Source organism: Cyprinus carpio, chromosome A5 (genome assembly GCF_018340385.1).
Source record: "Cyprinus carpio isolate SPL01 chromosome A5, ASM1834038v1, whole genome shotgun sequence".
Classification (NCBI taxonomy): Eukaryota; Metazoa; Chordata; class Actinopteri; order Cypriniformes; family Cyprinidae; genus Cyprinus; species Cyprinus carpio.
This window is the reverse complement of record NC_056576.1, coordinates 18,446,489-18,462,118: the sequence shown is the minus strand read 5'-3', so window position 1 is coordinate 18,462,118 and position 15,630 is coordinate 18,446,489. Positions and strand designations below refer to the sequence as shown.

General features: G+C 35.6%; 1 protein-coding gene and 1 long non-coding RNA gene across 2 annotated transcripts in view; both read right to left on the bottom strand.

The window, feature by feature from the left end:
- The window catches only part of LOC109074077 (myosin heavy chain, fast skeletal muscle-like), a 36,958-nt gene extending 36,801 nt beyond the window's left edge, over positions 1 to 157 (bottom strand). Inside the window, 1 exon segment of the mRNA XM_042756287.1 lies at positions 39 to 157. The gene's annotated coding sequence lies outside the window, so the exon portion shown is untranslated.
- A 2,258-nt stretch (positions 158 to 2,415) lies between these two features.
- Positions 2,416 to 2,826, bottom strand: LOC122141871. Its single transcript, XR_006158162.1, has 2 exons — positions 2,692 to 2,826; positions 2,416 to 2,604 (listed from the first exon to the last, which is right to left on the bottom strand). It is a non-coding gene; the product is annotated as an uncharacterized LOC122141871 (long non-coding RNA).
- Between the last annotated feature and the right edge of the window lie 12,804 nt (positions 2,827 to 15,630).

Here is a 15,630-nt window from a genome sequence, read left to right as displayed (position 1 = left end):
CATAACAATATCAAATACAAAATGCTTCAGCCTCTTACCACAAGTTGGAATGCCACTAGTCTCCTCTGAACCTGGTCATGCTCTCCTCTATGCTTTTATTGAGGTCAGTTTTGCACACCAAGCAGAGTCTATATATAGACAAGCTTTAGAGTCTTATTTTATGGTAAGAAGCTACATCTATTCTGAGTTATCAACATATATGACAGCCTTTAACACAGTTATAGTTATCCCATGAATTTGACACACAATACTTCAAAAAGATGTTCACATTTGGATTAAATTACATGATCAGTTTAAATATAGTTATCTTTCATAAGAATCATCATATAATACTTTTACATTTACATATTTTTCCATATCTGTTTACATATTTACATTTATATTCTTACATTTTAAATTGACTAACAAGAAAATAAATTTCCTTTCTGCATAGGCATAGGACTGTAATTGCTTTTAATTATCTTCATTGGGAAATTAAATGATTTAATAATATATTATATAATAATTTTTGTTGTAGTTTAAATTGGAATTATATCAAAACATATGACTCATTTGAGATCTCATTTTTTTGTAACACATGAACATTTAATATAGCAGATATAGATAAATGTTATTTCTCTCATAAAAAATACAGTTAGTTCTCTGCCAGTTTATGAGAACTAAAGTGTCTATTTATACCTAATCCAAACTGATCCTTTTTATGATTGGGATGGGTAAACTATATTACTTGACAAGGGGAAAGATTTAGTGATTCATTCATTTGCTGTTTTATTGCTATTTACTGCAGTGTCTCTGCATTTTAATGTAAGGCATCTTTAAACTTAATTAGTAGACTATGGTCATACAATCTGCACTAATTCAAAGTAGTCTATACTTTAACAAAAATTTGAAGTTAATACGAAAAATTATTATTCTTATTAATATTGTTACAATTAGTCATCCCACAATTTATACATGTCTTTCAGTAAAATATTATGTCCTACCTCAAATTCCAAAGATAGTGTTATGTGGTAATAAAAGGAACTATAGGACTTAGGGGGAAAACATTGCTCAACTTTTAAAGATTCACTCTTATTTGGCTTGGGAAATGAGGAAGGGGCAAATTAGACCCAAAGTATGAATTTGGTTACGTAAGCTGCACTTAGTAAACATATCATATGCATAAAACGATCCTCCCCCAGGGCCACCACAGTTTCCACCAACCCCCCAGACTGCTATTACAAGGGGCCGTATGCAATAAACTATATAAAGGAGACAAGAAAACCTAGCAACTGCACTGACCTCAGCTCTTGTCTTGTAGTTTGTTGATCATATTGCTGTAGTACAAAGAGCAATAGTGAGTGTTTACATTTATTCAATTAGCAGTTTGGAAATTTTAGTAATATGGGAATACTACATTTTAAAATTCAAACCAGACTGGCAGATAAGATAAGCATAAGTGTAAATGCAGAAGAGAAAAGAGATTTCAGCCAGGGAGTGTCTAGAATCTTTAATCACATTGCATTTATGACTGATGAGCCATCAGATTTCAAATTGCATATTTCTGCAGGGGGTCTGTGTCACAGAAGCAACTGCTATGAGATGAATGGGAATGCTAACAGATAACTTTCTCCCAATAATATATTCATCTGTTAGATCTCTGGATCATCTGTAGAGGCTTAATTGTGCTAAATGGAAGGCTAGTTAACAGTCGTGAGCCTAATGGTTAGAGAGTCGGACTTGTAACCCAAAGGTCGTGGGTTTGAGTCTGTGTACCTGCAGGGATTGTAGGTGAGGGGAGTGAATGACCAGTGCTCTCTTCCGCCCTCAATATCACAAATGAGGTGAGACCCTTGAGCAAGGCACCTAACCCACAACTGCTCTTTGGGGCACTGCAGCAAAAATGGCTGCCAAATGCTCCTGGTGTGTGTGTGTTCACTACTCACTGCTGTGTGTGTGTGTGTGTGTGTGTGTGTGTGTGTGTGTGTGTGTGTGTGTGTGTGGGTGTGTGCACTATATGGGTTAAATGCAGAGCACAAATTCCGAGTATGGGACACGATACTTGGCTACATGTCACATCACTTCACACTTTTAATAGAACACTAGTCCAGTAGTCCAGTTTTAAGCTTTACATTATATACAGACAGGTATGGTTTGATTTCTGTTTTTACTACTGAAATGTTGGCTGAGTTGATTATTCTATGAAATTGCTTGAGGAATATAGCGTTTCCAAGGATGGAAACTTTATATCAAAAATGTTTGTGCAAATACATTCTATAAAGATGAAATTTCATATTTTTATGGAATCTTTTCTTTACTATTATAAAACCTTTAAGAGTTTAAATTAAACACATGGTAAATGATATGGTTTGGTTTAATAATTTACACCAGATATTTATGTTGTGTTGCGATAGTGTACAGTTCATACTTGGCCTCTTCAAGCTCCTCAGTGCGCTGGATGGCATCAGTTTCATATTTGGTTCTCCACTGAGCAACTTCACTGTTGGCCTTTGACATTCCCCGCTGCAGCTCAGCCTTTGCCTCCTGCTCTTCCTCAAACTGCTCACGGAGCAGGTCACAGTCATGACGGGCTGATTGCACAGCGTGGGCCAGTGCGTTTTTAGCCTAGGAGACAAAGTCACATAATATAATATAAGCTATGTTGTAAAGTTGGTAGAAAATATGTATTTAAAGTATGAAAAAATGTATTACCTTCACCTCCTCTTCAATCTGTCTCTTAAGCTCATCAGTTTGCAAGTGAAAGCTTGTTTGCCTCTGGTGAGCTGAGAAATCAGAGCCTCCTTGTCCAGGTGATGGCCAAACTCACCTGTTTAGATTTAGATGAACTGTGTCAGATGTAAAAATCTCTATAAGTTAATTTAAAAACAATATTCTATGGAAGTAAGATTTGTCAATTCAGTTCAATTCAAGTTTATTTGTATAGCGCTTTTCACAATGCAAATCGTTGCAAAGCAGCTTTACAGAAAATTAAAGTTTCTGCATTATATTTAGTAATAGATTTTCAGTGGTGACTATCTCAAGTTGATGTCCATATGGCAGAAATGTACGGTAAGAATCAAGCAGTTAGTTAATGTCATGTAATCAAACAGACGGTGAACACTATTAACAGCAATGATTATATGTTGCGATCAAACTTGTAACAAAATTTGGTAGTTTTGTATGTTTTCTGGGGTTTGGCATCATCTGAGGTCTTTTGGGTGGTTGGCATCATCTCTTCTCAGGTGTTTGGTCATCTCAGGTCTTTGTAAGGGCTGGATACAGACCGAAGCTTGTGTAATTCCTAGTTACAACAGAGAAGGAAATAGAGAACAATTAGCGTAGCTGCTGTTCCAACAAAGCAAAAACCATTAAGGGCCTTAAAAGTAAGTAGAAATATTTGGTAACTGACATAGAACTTAACAAGTAGCCAGTGCAGAGAATGTAAAATTGGAGTAATATGACAATATTTTCTTGACCTGGTAAGGACTCTAACAGATAGGACTACCTGTAGCTTGTTTATTGAAGATGCAGGACAAACAACAAGCACACAAACACAAAAATCCAGTCTAAATGTCATAAATGCATAAACCAAATATCATACATCCGAAACAGGTAACATGTTCCATAACTTGGCAATGTTTCTAAGATGGAAGAATGCTGTTTTTGTAACATGGGAAATATCATTTTCAAAAGACAAGTTGCTGTCTAATATAACACCCAGATTTTTGACTGAAGAGGGAGTAACAGTTCATCCATCAAGATGTAAATTGTAATCTACGAGATTCTGTGTACTGTTTTTTGGTCCAGTAAGTAATATAACTAAAATATCTGAATTTAATAGGAGAAAATTATTGGTCATCCAGTATTTTACGTTTTTAACACACTCTGTTAGCTTAGATAATTTAGAAGCTTCATCTGGTCTTGTTGAAATATATAGTTGAGCATCCTCAGGATAACAATGCAAACTACTCCCGTATTTTCTAATAATATTACTAAGGGGCAACATGTATTTTGAGAATACCAGAGGGCCTAGGACAGATTTGGCTAACTAATACATGTCAATAATTTCTTTGTAAATAAAGTTTTTGAAAACAGCATGCTTCACCAGTTGTCTTCTATAATACACACTCTACCAACTTTTTTCCTCTACCATAATGCTCACACACTGAATCATAAACTTGCTTACCTTTTGTCCTGTGAGACCAGATGACATTTTCACCACCCTTCAATTAAAACAAACAATTCATTAAAATGTATTTATATAAAAACAAAATTACTTAAAGTACATGTGCATAAATGATGATTATAATCTAGAAACCTTTCAGTCAAAGTCAGCACAGGTGCTTACCACTTCTGAAGTCTCCTCTGAAGCTCTTGTGCTCTCTCCACTTAGCTTTTATTCAAGTTGATTATGCACACTAAGCAAAATCTATACATGTACAATGTTTTATGAAAAAGTTATGGACAGCCTACCAGATGGAATCAGATGTGTCAAATTTTATTGGTTAAAAATATTCCTCTAATTATTAAAGGTTGCAGCTTCCATCTCACAGTTGGTTTATAATCTTTTCATTTATTATTTTAAAAGAGCATCTGACATTCACTAACGCCACTAAGTAGTCCATCTGAAATGTAATGGGTACATTCAGAACTCATTAGTGTTGATACATGAATCACACTTAGCATAGTCTTGGCTGTTATGTTCTGTATTCGGCACATCCTGTTTAAAAAGTGATAAATGCAACCTTTCAGCATTTAAGGTACAGAAGTAAAGTGACTCATTGAGAGTTGCAGTATGACTTTTCCTGTTTATTAAAAACAATGATAAAAATATTGAAAAAGAAAAAAAAAATCTTAAACAGCGTTTTATTTCTTTTTATTCGAATCAGAACACATTTTACTTTTTCATTACCACCTCCATGCTTTACCGCAGGAATGCTGTTATTTGGATGGTGAGCTGTATTGGATTTCAGTGAGACGTATGGTTTGATGTTGAGGCCAAATAATTCAATTTTAGTCTCATCTGCCTCAGAATCTACAAGGTGTGTTTTGTCATAGCTCAGTCGTGACTGCATGTGGCCTTTCTTGAGGAGTGGCTTTTTTTTCATTAGGTTCACGACCCTCCCATACAAGCCACATTTGTGGAGAATTTGTGATATTGTTCTCACATGCACACAATGACCAATCTTTGTCATAAATTCCTGCAACTGCTTCAGAGTTGCTGTAGGCCTATTGGTAACCTCTCTGACCAGTTTCCTCCTGCTCTTTCATCCAGTTTGGAGCGACGTCCTGATCCAGGGAGGGTCAATAATATACCAAACACCTCCCACATACAAATAAAAAACCTCACAAATCTTCTATACACAAATAAATCCATCCAATTTTTTTTTTTTTTTTTTTTTGGTATCTTTTTGTATCTACTGACTTGTGTCTGTCCACAAATTTATCCCGGAGAACTTTTGACTGTGCCTTCCCACCCATAGTTGATTCTTTACTTTAGTTGCTCTACCAAGTACTGAAATGCTTCAGGAAAGCGCTTTTCAAGCTGAGCTAATTGAAATGACACAGCTGATCACAGCTGAAAGTCAAATGGCATTGTGTGCCATTGAGAAGGTGATTAGCTACGCCGGATTGAGTTACAATTCATTTGGAGGGGAGTAGGGATGGGCATTCGATTAAATTTTCTTAGTCGATCGTCGGGAGAATTAACGATCGACTATCGATTAATCATTAATATTTTATAACAAAATTAATTATTTAACTTTTATAATTCAAAAATGCAATGAATACAAAAATACAGCATGTTTTTCCTCGATGAGACCTTTATTACAAGATCAACTTGTGGCAGACAGTTAAACTACGTTCAGTTAGACAAACCGAACATATATACGCGTGCATATGCGGTGCTCTAAGCAGCGGAACCTGCAATTGCGAGCCGGCGTTCTTAAACAGAGACCTCATTTGTTCCAAAATAATAATAAAAAAGAATCATGTTAAACAATAACTTAAGCAAAAAACATAATAATACTTAGATCTGACAGGTTTTGTCAAATGTAACTCAAAACTATCCAAGCCAGAAGAAAGGGCCAGATATTAACAATTAGGCTAACTTAACAAATTAGGCTAACGTTACTTAAAGCCTCGTGAAAAATAATTAACTTTAGTAACTGGCATACAACTTCTGCACCAGTCTACTGATTTTTGTTGAGAAATATAAGCATGTTGACATGATCTGGGGTCAGACGCGACCGCAACCTGGTTACCGTCAGTCCAGCCGCCGAAAACACCCGCTCTGAGGGGACTGACGTTGCCGGGATGCACAGGTACCTTCGCGTAATTATTTTAACAGCTGCTGCTTTCGTTCTTCGTAGTGAGTTTTACCAGTCTGGTGATGCTACGTCGTGATGGAATTTGATATGCTGGTTCCAATAAATGTATCAGTTCTCGAAAACCATTGCCCTCAACAACACTTAAGGGCAGAATATCCATCTCAATGAACTTGCAGATCTCTTGCGTAATTTAATTTTCTCTGCTCGTTGTGCATCACAGCTCCGAGTCCTTGCTAACGCCGACTTGGTGCTAGGTTGAGACTGAGAGCAGGATGCACCGCCACCGACATTAACCAGGGACGGATGCACTTTGTTTAAGTGGTACATCATTTGAGTCGTGACCGTGTTGTACTTATACACGGCATCGCAATGTTTGCAGTGAACTATTTCGCTTTTTAAATCAAAATGGTCCCACGACACACTTCGCTGTGACCTCTTCATGATTATTCTTTTGAAATCAAAACGGAAGATCACAGATAACCGAGTATGGTGTCAAATATTGCACGCTGGTGGTAAAATATTTAATTGCTGCCACATAGTGAAATTCATTTAATTGCTTCAAGACTCACACTACGCAACCTGCATTAGATACAAAAAAAAATGCATTAGATTAATCGATAAGAAATTAACGTGATCGACGAAATTCTTAACGATCAATTATCGATCGTCGATTAATCATGCCCATTCCTAGAGGGGAGTGATAATTTTTCCAACTCAGTAATTCTGTTTTTTTTTTTTTTTTTCTGACATGTTCGTGTTATATCTTTCACTTGGATGTTATAAGCTGCACTGAGTAAATAAGTAAAAAAGCTGAATGTTGTTTAACAATGTGTATACAGAAAGTATTTATGAGCAAGAAAGACATACTTATCTGGGTGTCGTCAAGACAACCTATTAAACAAGTAATCACCTAGCTGGGAAAGGTTGTTGCTAAAGAGAAAGGAGTCTGTGTTGACATTTTCTCTTTGGCAGTTCTCTCTAGTGAAATGAGTGTTGCCTTTCATGTGTTTCTGGGTCATGCACTGGTACTCATCCCTTCTGTGGAAATATTACATGATAGATAGATAGATAGATAGATAGATAGATAGATAGATAGATAGATAGATAGATAGATAGATAGATAGATAGATAGATAGATAGATAGATAGATAGATAGATAAGCTCTAGGAGGAGATACTGACTAAATTTTGGCTCAGAAGAAGAAAAAGAAGAAGCTTAAATAGCAGATCAACTTAATAAAATCTGGTCCTAAAAAAAAAAACATTGCTGGAGTAGAAAAAAAAAATTGGAACTACCTCAATTCTGAACCTTTATTTTTTTTTAAATCTCTTATAAAGTGTCTTTTTTTTTTTTTTTTTTTTTTTTTTCAACAGAAACTCACCTTGTTATAATTTAATGATTATCATCAGCCTTTGAAAGCAAAAAGCCTGGGAAAGCCTTTGCATTGCCAATGCACAAATTTATTATGTACTCTGGAACTTAAAGGATGTGCTGAAATTAATGTTGTCTTACCAGCATGCAACCCATTTCATCATTCTTGAAAGTATAACTAAGTACAACAATGATTCACTGTATGTATGCTCAATATATGCTCAAAATTGATCGTATATGATCACCATAAAACCAAATGCTAAACACAAGCATGCTGACTGAATCCTGATTTTAGCAAAACCATAAAACTAAACCTAGTGAGAGTAAAAGCTGTTGCAGCCTTGCAGGAGAGCAAAGCAGACTTTCAGAACATAGTCAGCTGTTGTAAGAAATTCTATTTAGGTTCAAACAGCAAGTGAATAAAGACATTCTCCTGCCTAATCTACAAAACAGGTGCAGACTCAATGACCAGAAATAGAAAGGTACAAGAAGTCATATAACACTGCATGAATAAAATGGCAAACCAAAGTCTCTCAGTAACAAAAGTCATTCCTAATAGGTTTTTAAGCAGTCTGGTCAACACATTTGTTATATGCACAGCAAAATCTCCAGTGTTAATTTAACACTCTGAGTGTGGACTCATATAAACACCGAAGTAGTGTTAAAAGTAACACTGAAGCAGTGTTGAAGTTAATGAGATAATTAGGTGATTAATTGAGTGATGATTGACCATTATTGAAGAAACCTGATGTTAACAAGCAGAATCACCAAAGAATAAAATCACAATTTGTGTGTCACCATTATAGTGGTCAGTATTTGCTTTAGTTGGGATCTTGACCCTTAAGTATTTAACTTTAGGTTTTGTGTGGCTGTGATAACTGAGGTTATAACAGACAGATAAACCAGAGGAAATGTGATCATGTGGTATTTATTATGATTTGGACTAATTTTCATGTAGTGACATGAATACCTGAGTTGGGTTTTCTTTATTGATTACATAAACTAGGTTAAAAAAAATACAATATCTTTCATTTTTGTCCTAATCAGATAGATGTTTTTAAAAGTTACTTCTACATAAATAAAGAGTTCTTTATTTAGACACACAGACATCAAGAATCAGCGTGAGCATCACAACAATGGTGACCATCAAAAAAGCATGTTATAACCAATAAAAACCCATAATTTTTGCAGTTTTTATTTGACTTTTAAGTATGTAGTTTTGTGATGTTCAGAGTTGATCTGTTTATCTGAATATGCTGTTTGTCACCGTTGTTGAGATTCATACACTGATTCTTGATGTCTGTGTGTGCCTAAAACAACGAATGTTTTAAAATCAGAACAGTTTGCAAGGGACCCTTACAAAATGTATAGTAAACACAGACTCTTTCACTGTGGAACGAAAGTTGTTATATTCAATCAAGGAAATATAACTCAGAGAAAAGTCTCTGAATGAATTCAGTGTCAAATAATGATTACATTAAAACATAATCATCACAACCTGATGACTTTCACTCTCGGCTTATCTGTCTGTTATATCAGCCAAACAAAATTTCATGTTAAAAAGTCAAGGGTCAAGATCCCAACTAAAGCAAACACTGACCACTATAATGGTGACAAGCAAATTGTGATTTTCTTCTTTGGTGATTCTGCTTGTTAACATCAGGTGTCTTCAATAATGGTAAATCATCACTCAATTAATCACCTAATTATCTTATTAACTTCAACACTGCTTCAGGGTTACTTTTAACACTACTTCAGTGTTTATATGAGTCCACACTCAGAGTGTTAAATTAACATTTTTTTTTGCTGTGTGTGTTTCACTTTGTTTGGCTATGAAAGACACACAAAATAATCAACTGACCACAGTGAAAGGCATCGGCACTAATATGGAACTATCTTTGGATTCAAAAGATCTTGCACTAAAGTTTTTTAATGTAGATGGTAAAACCCAGCATACACTGTAAGCGAAACATGGACCTTCAGTGAGTTTATCATAATTACAATATCAAGGGTCTTATACTCAATAGTTTTTTTAATACAGTAGCTAAATCATCAAGCAGCTAGTGACTGTCTGGACATGTACAGTATGAATGTGAAAGAAAGGTAATCATCACAGCAGGGGTTGATTGATACAGGGGACACTGGACATACGTGATGGTAAAGATTTGCATGATGGTAAAAATGACCTGATGTTACTTGAGGCAAGGGTACCAGGACATTGCCTTTTAGAGTTTTAGCCATAAAAGAATGATTTAAACGATGTATCTAGTTCATTCCAATTTAAACTTCAGCTGCTGGAAACTGACACAGACAGTCTTTATGATCCTTGGGGGGGTACAGGGATACACTCAAGTTGTTGGTTTCTGTTCCTGATGCTTAACCTGTTGAACGAATGCCTTGGCATTTCTTATATGTTGTTAAAAAAACTCTTTAGCTTATAACCAATGAGAACATGATCCTGAGGAAGAAATGAGCAAAAGTTTAGGCATGATTTGCATGGAAAAATACAACAATCATTTGTAAACAGTTAATCATGTTATTAGTCAACATTGATCAAATATCTGATGGCTTCATCAATTTCAGCAGTATATACACCTGATATACTGGTCATGCTGTCATTCATTTAGTGAACATTTTAAATAATATGCAACAGGGCCCTGAAACAGGTTAAAACACACATTCTTTCCAAGGCCCCCTTTCTGATCTGACTGGGATCTGCAGTTGCTGGAAAAGATGATGATTCTTCAGCTGAACTCAGTGAACTTTCTGTCAGTCTGTCTGTCTGGTATATACATGGAGCTTAAACAAATGTACCTCTGTTAATAATGTTGAAGATAAAAATAATGATAATCATTTAAAAAACACTTTATTTGTAAGTGTATAGTTTCAGCTTTACACATCTTTAGGCCAATTCACAACAGATGCTGGACACAGACAGGGGTAACACACTGATCAGACAAAACCGGACAAACATGTCTGATGCTGTTTGTCGGTGCAGTGTGAATTGGCCGTATTGTTGCAGCAGCAAAATGTTTTGCATGCATGAATAGAAAATGTACACTTGGCCAGAAGTAGGACACCCCCTTCTAAATAATAGGTTGGGCTATTTCAGTAATACATCAAATAATAATAGTAAAACGCCATCATGAATATGAAAAAAAAAAACGCAAATTCGAATGCTCCAATAAATTAACATTCTAGAGAATTTTGGGCTTTCAACTTTGAGGCAACTGTTTGGACTGTTTGGGTCCATATACAGTAAAAATAATTTACTAAGTCTAGAGCAGAAGAACTTAACTGACCTGCTCAAATCCCCAATGGGTTTACTAGGTTTAATGCTTTTTGCCGTGCTTGAAATAAAATGTTTAACAAGAAACAAGAACATCAGGAAGATCAAGCATTGACGTTGGGTGATGGGGTCGGTGTTCAGATCTTGGAGTGTCTGCAGACCAGTCTAGTTCCTTAGGTTCCTTACATGTAGTGATAATTCCATTTAGAACCATATCATCCTGAAAAAAAACTTTTTTATGCGGAAAATTTTATGTTAACACTCTTAATAGATACTTGATATCCTTCTTAAATTGACAAATTTTAACTTTAAAATTGTTACTGGTTTCCTACCAATCCCCCCAGAGATGAAAAGTGAAAAAGTGAAAGTCGCGACATTTGCCAAGTATGGTAACCCATACTTGGAATTGGTGCTTTGCATTTAACCCATCCAAGTGCACACACACAGCAGTGAGAAGTGAACACACTGTGAACACACACCCGGAGCAGTGGGCAGCTATATCCAGTGCCCGGGGAGCAACTGGGGGTTCAGTGCCTTGCTTAAGGGCATTTCAGCCATGGGTATTGAGGGTGGAAGAGAGCGCTGTACATTCACTCCCCACCCTCCTACAACTACTGCTGGCACCGAGTCTCGAACCTGTGACCTTCGGGTTACAAGTCCAAATCTCTAACCATTAGGCCACAACTTCCCTCAGATATTGAATTGATGATCATTTATTAAGCATAAACTCTATAAAGCTATCCTCTGACTGTTTATTTATTTATTTTCTTTTAACATTGTGAAGAGTTCACATACTGTCCATTCACAGTGGCTACTTTTGGCCTTCATAAAAACAACTGCTTTTACTTAAACAAATGGAAGAGAGGGATGACAATCACACCTAACAACACTGATTGCCACTCATTTACACCAAAATACACAAATAATGATGGATGTAAAGACATTATAGAGGATTGTGAAGATATTTCACTTGAACTTGGCATTCATTTTTATATATTTAGATTTTCTATCTTGTTTTATTTCTTCATGTATTTCTTCATGTTCATTGTCAATTATCAGTTGTAATCATTTAATAACTGTTGTTAGACCTAATTGACATGACTTTTTTTAAACATAAAACCCTAAATAGAGGCTATAAGGTCTTATAAAACCAGGCAGACAGAGGGGTTAAAAAACACAATCTATTATTTAAAAGGTTCTTTATCTCACCATTAAGGTCATATAGCATTTTCAAAACATGGTTCTTTATTGAACCTTATAAAGAGTTCTATTTAGCATTTAAAAGGGTTCTGCTTGTGTAACAAGCGAAAAACCTTAATCTAACACTCTTTAGAACCATTTGTCTTAGAAGTGAACATAAGGCCACATATCCTATTAGTGCATGGGCATATGTGTACTCCTATGAGACAAGTCTATACATATTTGTGCCCAAACCCTACTGCATAAATGCTTTTTGCCTAGCAAGTTATCTACATTGATTTAAAATACATTTTTCCAAATTTAAGCAAAAGAGTATGGTAACCACTATTGAGTTAACTTAAGGCAAGGCTCAACTATATTATTAACCATTTAAGTGAACATTTGGAATATTGTTCTCATAAGTTGTCACACTGATTTATCATATTCACACAAAAACACACTTTTCTTATTTGTTTCTGTTGTAATTTTATACAAATCAATAATTACAAATCTTCTGTTGTCCAAAACAATCACTCACATTTAAAACCTTTCAAAAAATATATACAGTATATCCCATGTACTCGTACTTGCATTGAAGGAGGGGCCCAAGCCAGATCTAATACAGGGAATGTCTTTGAGACTTTGGGGTGGGCTCCTTTGACTTGGGCCAGCAACCACCCAGAACACTGTAACAACTGCATTAAAATACTAACCACAACTAAAAACACCTTAGCAGCTGGACAGTAACACTTTGGCAGGCACCCAGAACAATCTAGCATTGTAACAGTGAGATTCACAAGGGCATGCAACATTTTCTTTCCAAAATTCTAGTTGTATTTTATTTTTTTCACTTTTTTACTTTTACAAATTGTATTTTGCAACAGATTTAGTTACTGTGAAATGAAATGAACAATGTAACAAAAACAACAATAACAAATGGTCACTGTATGTAATGAAATGTATTTTTTTTTCCTGTGAAATAATTGTTTGTATGTTTCTATACATACTTTTTTCTATACACACACACACACACATCAAATACAAAACACACCAAACATTACACAGACAACACACAAATACACAACACACCAAACACTAAACACACTACACACAAAACACACAGTTACTGTGGGAAAGTCATATATCACACTTTTTACTATATATATATATATATATATATATATATATATATATATATATATATATATATATATACTGCCAATTAGTATGATCAAATAAAAATATTATTGTTTTAATAATATTTTTTTCTCGTGCATTCAATACTAATTGGCTTTGAGTAATAAACTACATTTGTCATTCCATGCAAAACTTGAACATTATTAAAGAAGTTGACACTGCTATGCTTTAAACTCTTTACCGCATTAAAAAGCTATTTCCTGAATGTTTCAAAATTTGCTTGGCATCCTATTTGCATGTTCCTGCAAATGTTGCCAAATGCCAACCATGACGACCGCTCTGCTGTCCCACGCAGCTCAGTCTTGTCTGAGCCAAACAGCCTACAAAAGACTTGAACTATATATATACTTGCTCACATGTCCATATCTCTTACAGGACACGTTACATATGTTTGTACGGTGCAAGTGATTCAAAAAAAGTCAGAGGGTGGGGTCAATCTTTGTTCATTTATGGTGAACAACCCTAAAGAAAAATATATGAAAATGTGTTTAAGTATCAACCACTATTCTGGGATGCATTTCTCAAAAGAATTGTGAGCTAATTTGATCGTAGAGATCATTGGTGGCAATGGTTCTATGGCGGTTATATCCTGCCTGAAACTAAATTTAAATTGTTTTTCATTTGAGGCAAAGAGTAGGTAAATAATTCTGAAAGTCATTTTCAAGGCATGTTAGTGACAATTTTTGTAAGGCACAATAGTGTGAATGAGCTGTAGATGTGTGCCAAGTAGAGTACATTCAGGTCTGAATTTCAGTGCCCTCTGGGTGTGTTCACATAGTCTGCTGTAAAGAACTCTGTATATGAAAGCATTGTCAGTAACGTGGCAAACTGCTTTGGAGGAGTATGCAGTGGGCAGCTTGGCTTTACAGACTTTAAATTTAAAATGCATTAGGATGAAGTTGACAACTTCACACCTGCTGTGTTTTACTGTTTGGAATAGCTGTAAATAGTCTGAGATCAGCAGGCCATCAAGGCTTCTCTACAGCAATAATTGATAGCCACAAACCAGCCAACGATTATCCAGCTTCTCATCACTCACGGTCTTAAATAACCTAGGGGGGATATAGTGTTTATTTCCAACATAAACAGCTAAAGCAAAACATGATTTATAGAGAGCATATAGTGATATTAAGGTTTTAAATTAAAAGAAGTACATTAAATATTGTAAAATGTTAAGTGTCATAACCCATGGAAGCGCCCTCACTTAGAGCTGATAAGTTATCATTTTGCTTTGTAACCATTGCTAACTTTTAAATCAAAGTCAACTTTTTAAACTATCATCCATAAACTGAATAATTCAGCTGCATAAGGTTGCAATAGACAGAATAATCTTTTTAGTCTACATTTTCTTTAAGCTTTAAATGTTTTATTTTTGTGTATCTTACATGTTTGAAGGGAAAAAGTCTAAATCTTTTTATCACCACAGTCATCAAGACATCCAGGGTTTGCTTTAATTGGCCATGATCCATACAAGGACCTGAATTACGATACGGTGCAGTAACCCTAATTATATGCCTCCTGACGTGTGAAAAGCATCTGAACCTGACATACTTTTCCCTATGTGGTTTCCGCTGTCAAAGCTACATTTATTTATGACCACGCCAACTGTTAACATGGAGTTCGAACAAACAGCTGCAAGCTTAGCTCAGCATCAACTCATTACCTTTCATAGATATGGCTTAACTTAGTTTACTGCAGTTCTGAGCTTTGCATATTTGTACACTAAATCATTAATTTAATATAAATTATTAATAGCAACAGATGCTATAACATGATAAAGTCTGAGGACCTTTACAAATTCAGTGTATTGATAATAAGCCTAAAGACACAGTATAGACTATATTAAACTCTATATTAGGTGAAAGTGACAGTGAAAGTGAAGTGTAACCAAGTATGGTGTCTCATACTTGGAATTTAACCCATCCAAGTACACACCCGGAGCAGTGGGCAGCCGTGTGCTTCGGCCCCCAGGGAGCAGTTGGGGGTTCGGTGCCTTGCTCAAGGATCTCTCCTCAGTCGTGGTAATGGGGGTTGAAGACAGTGCTGGTTATTCACTCCCCCCACTTACAATCCCTGCTGGTACAGAGACTCAAACCCACGATTTTTGTTGTATTGAACTAATCAGTCTAATTTGTTGCACAATTGCTTATGAGTAAACCTCTAGTGAAAGATTTCAACACTTCAACACTTGAGGTAATAAGTGGACTGCTGCAGTGTAAATGTGACCCTGGACCACAAAACCAGTCTTAAGTCGCTGGGGTATATTTGTAGCAATGGCCAAAAATG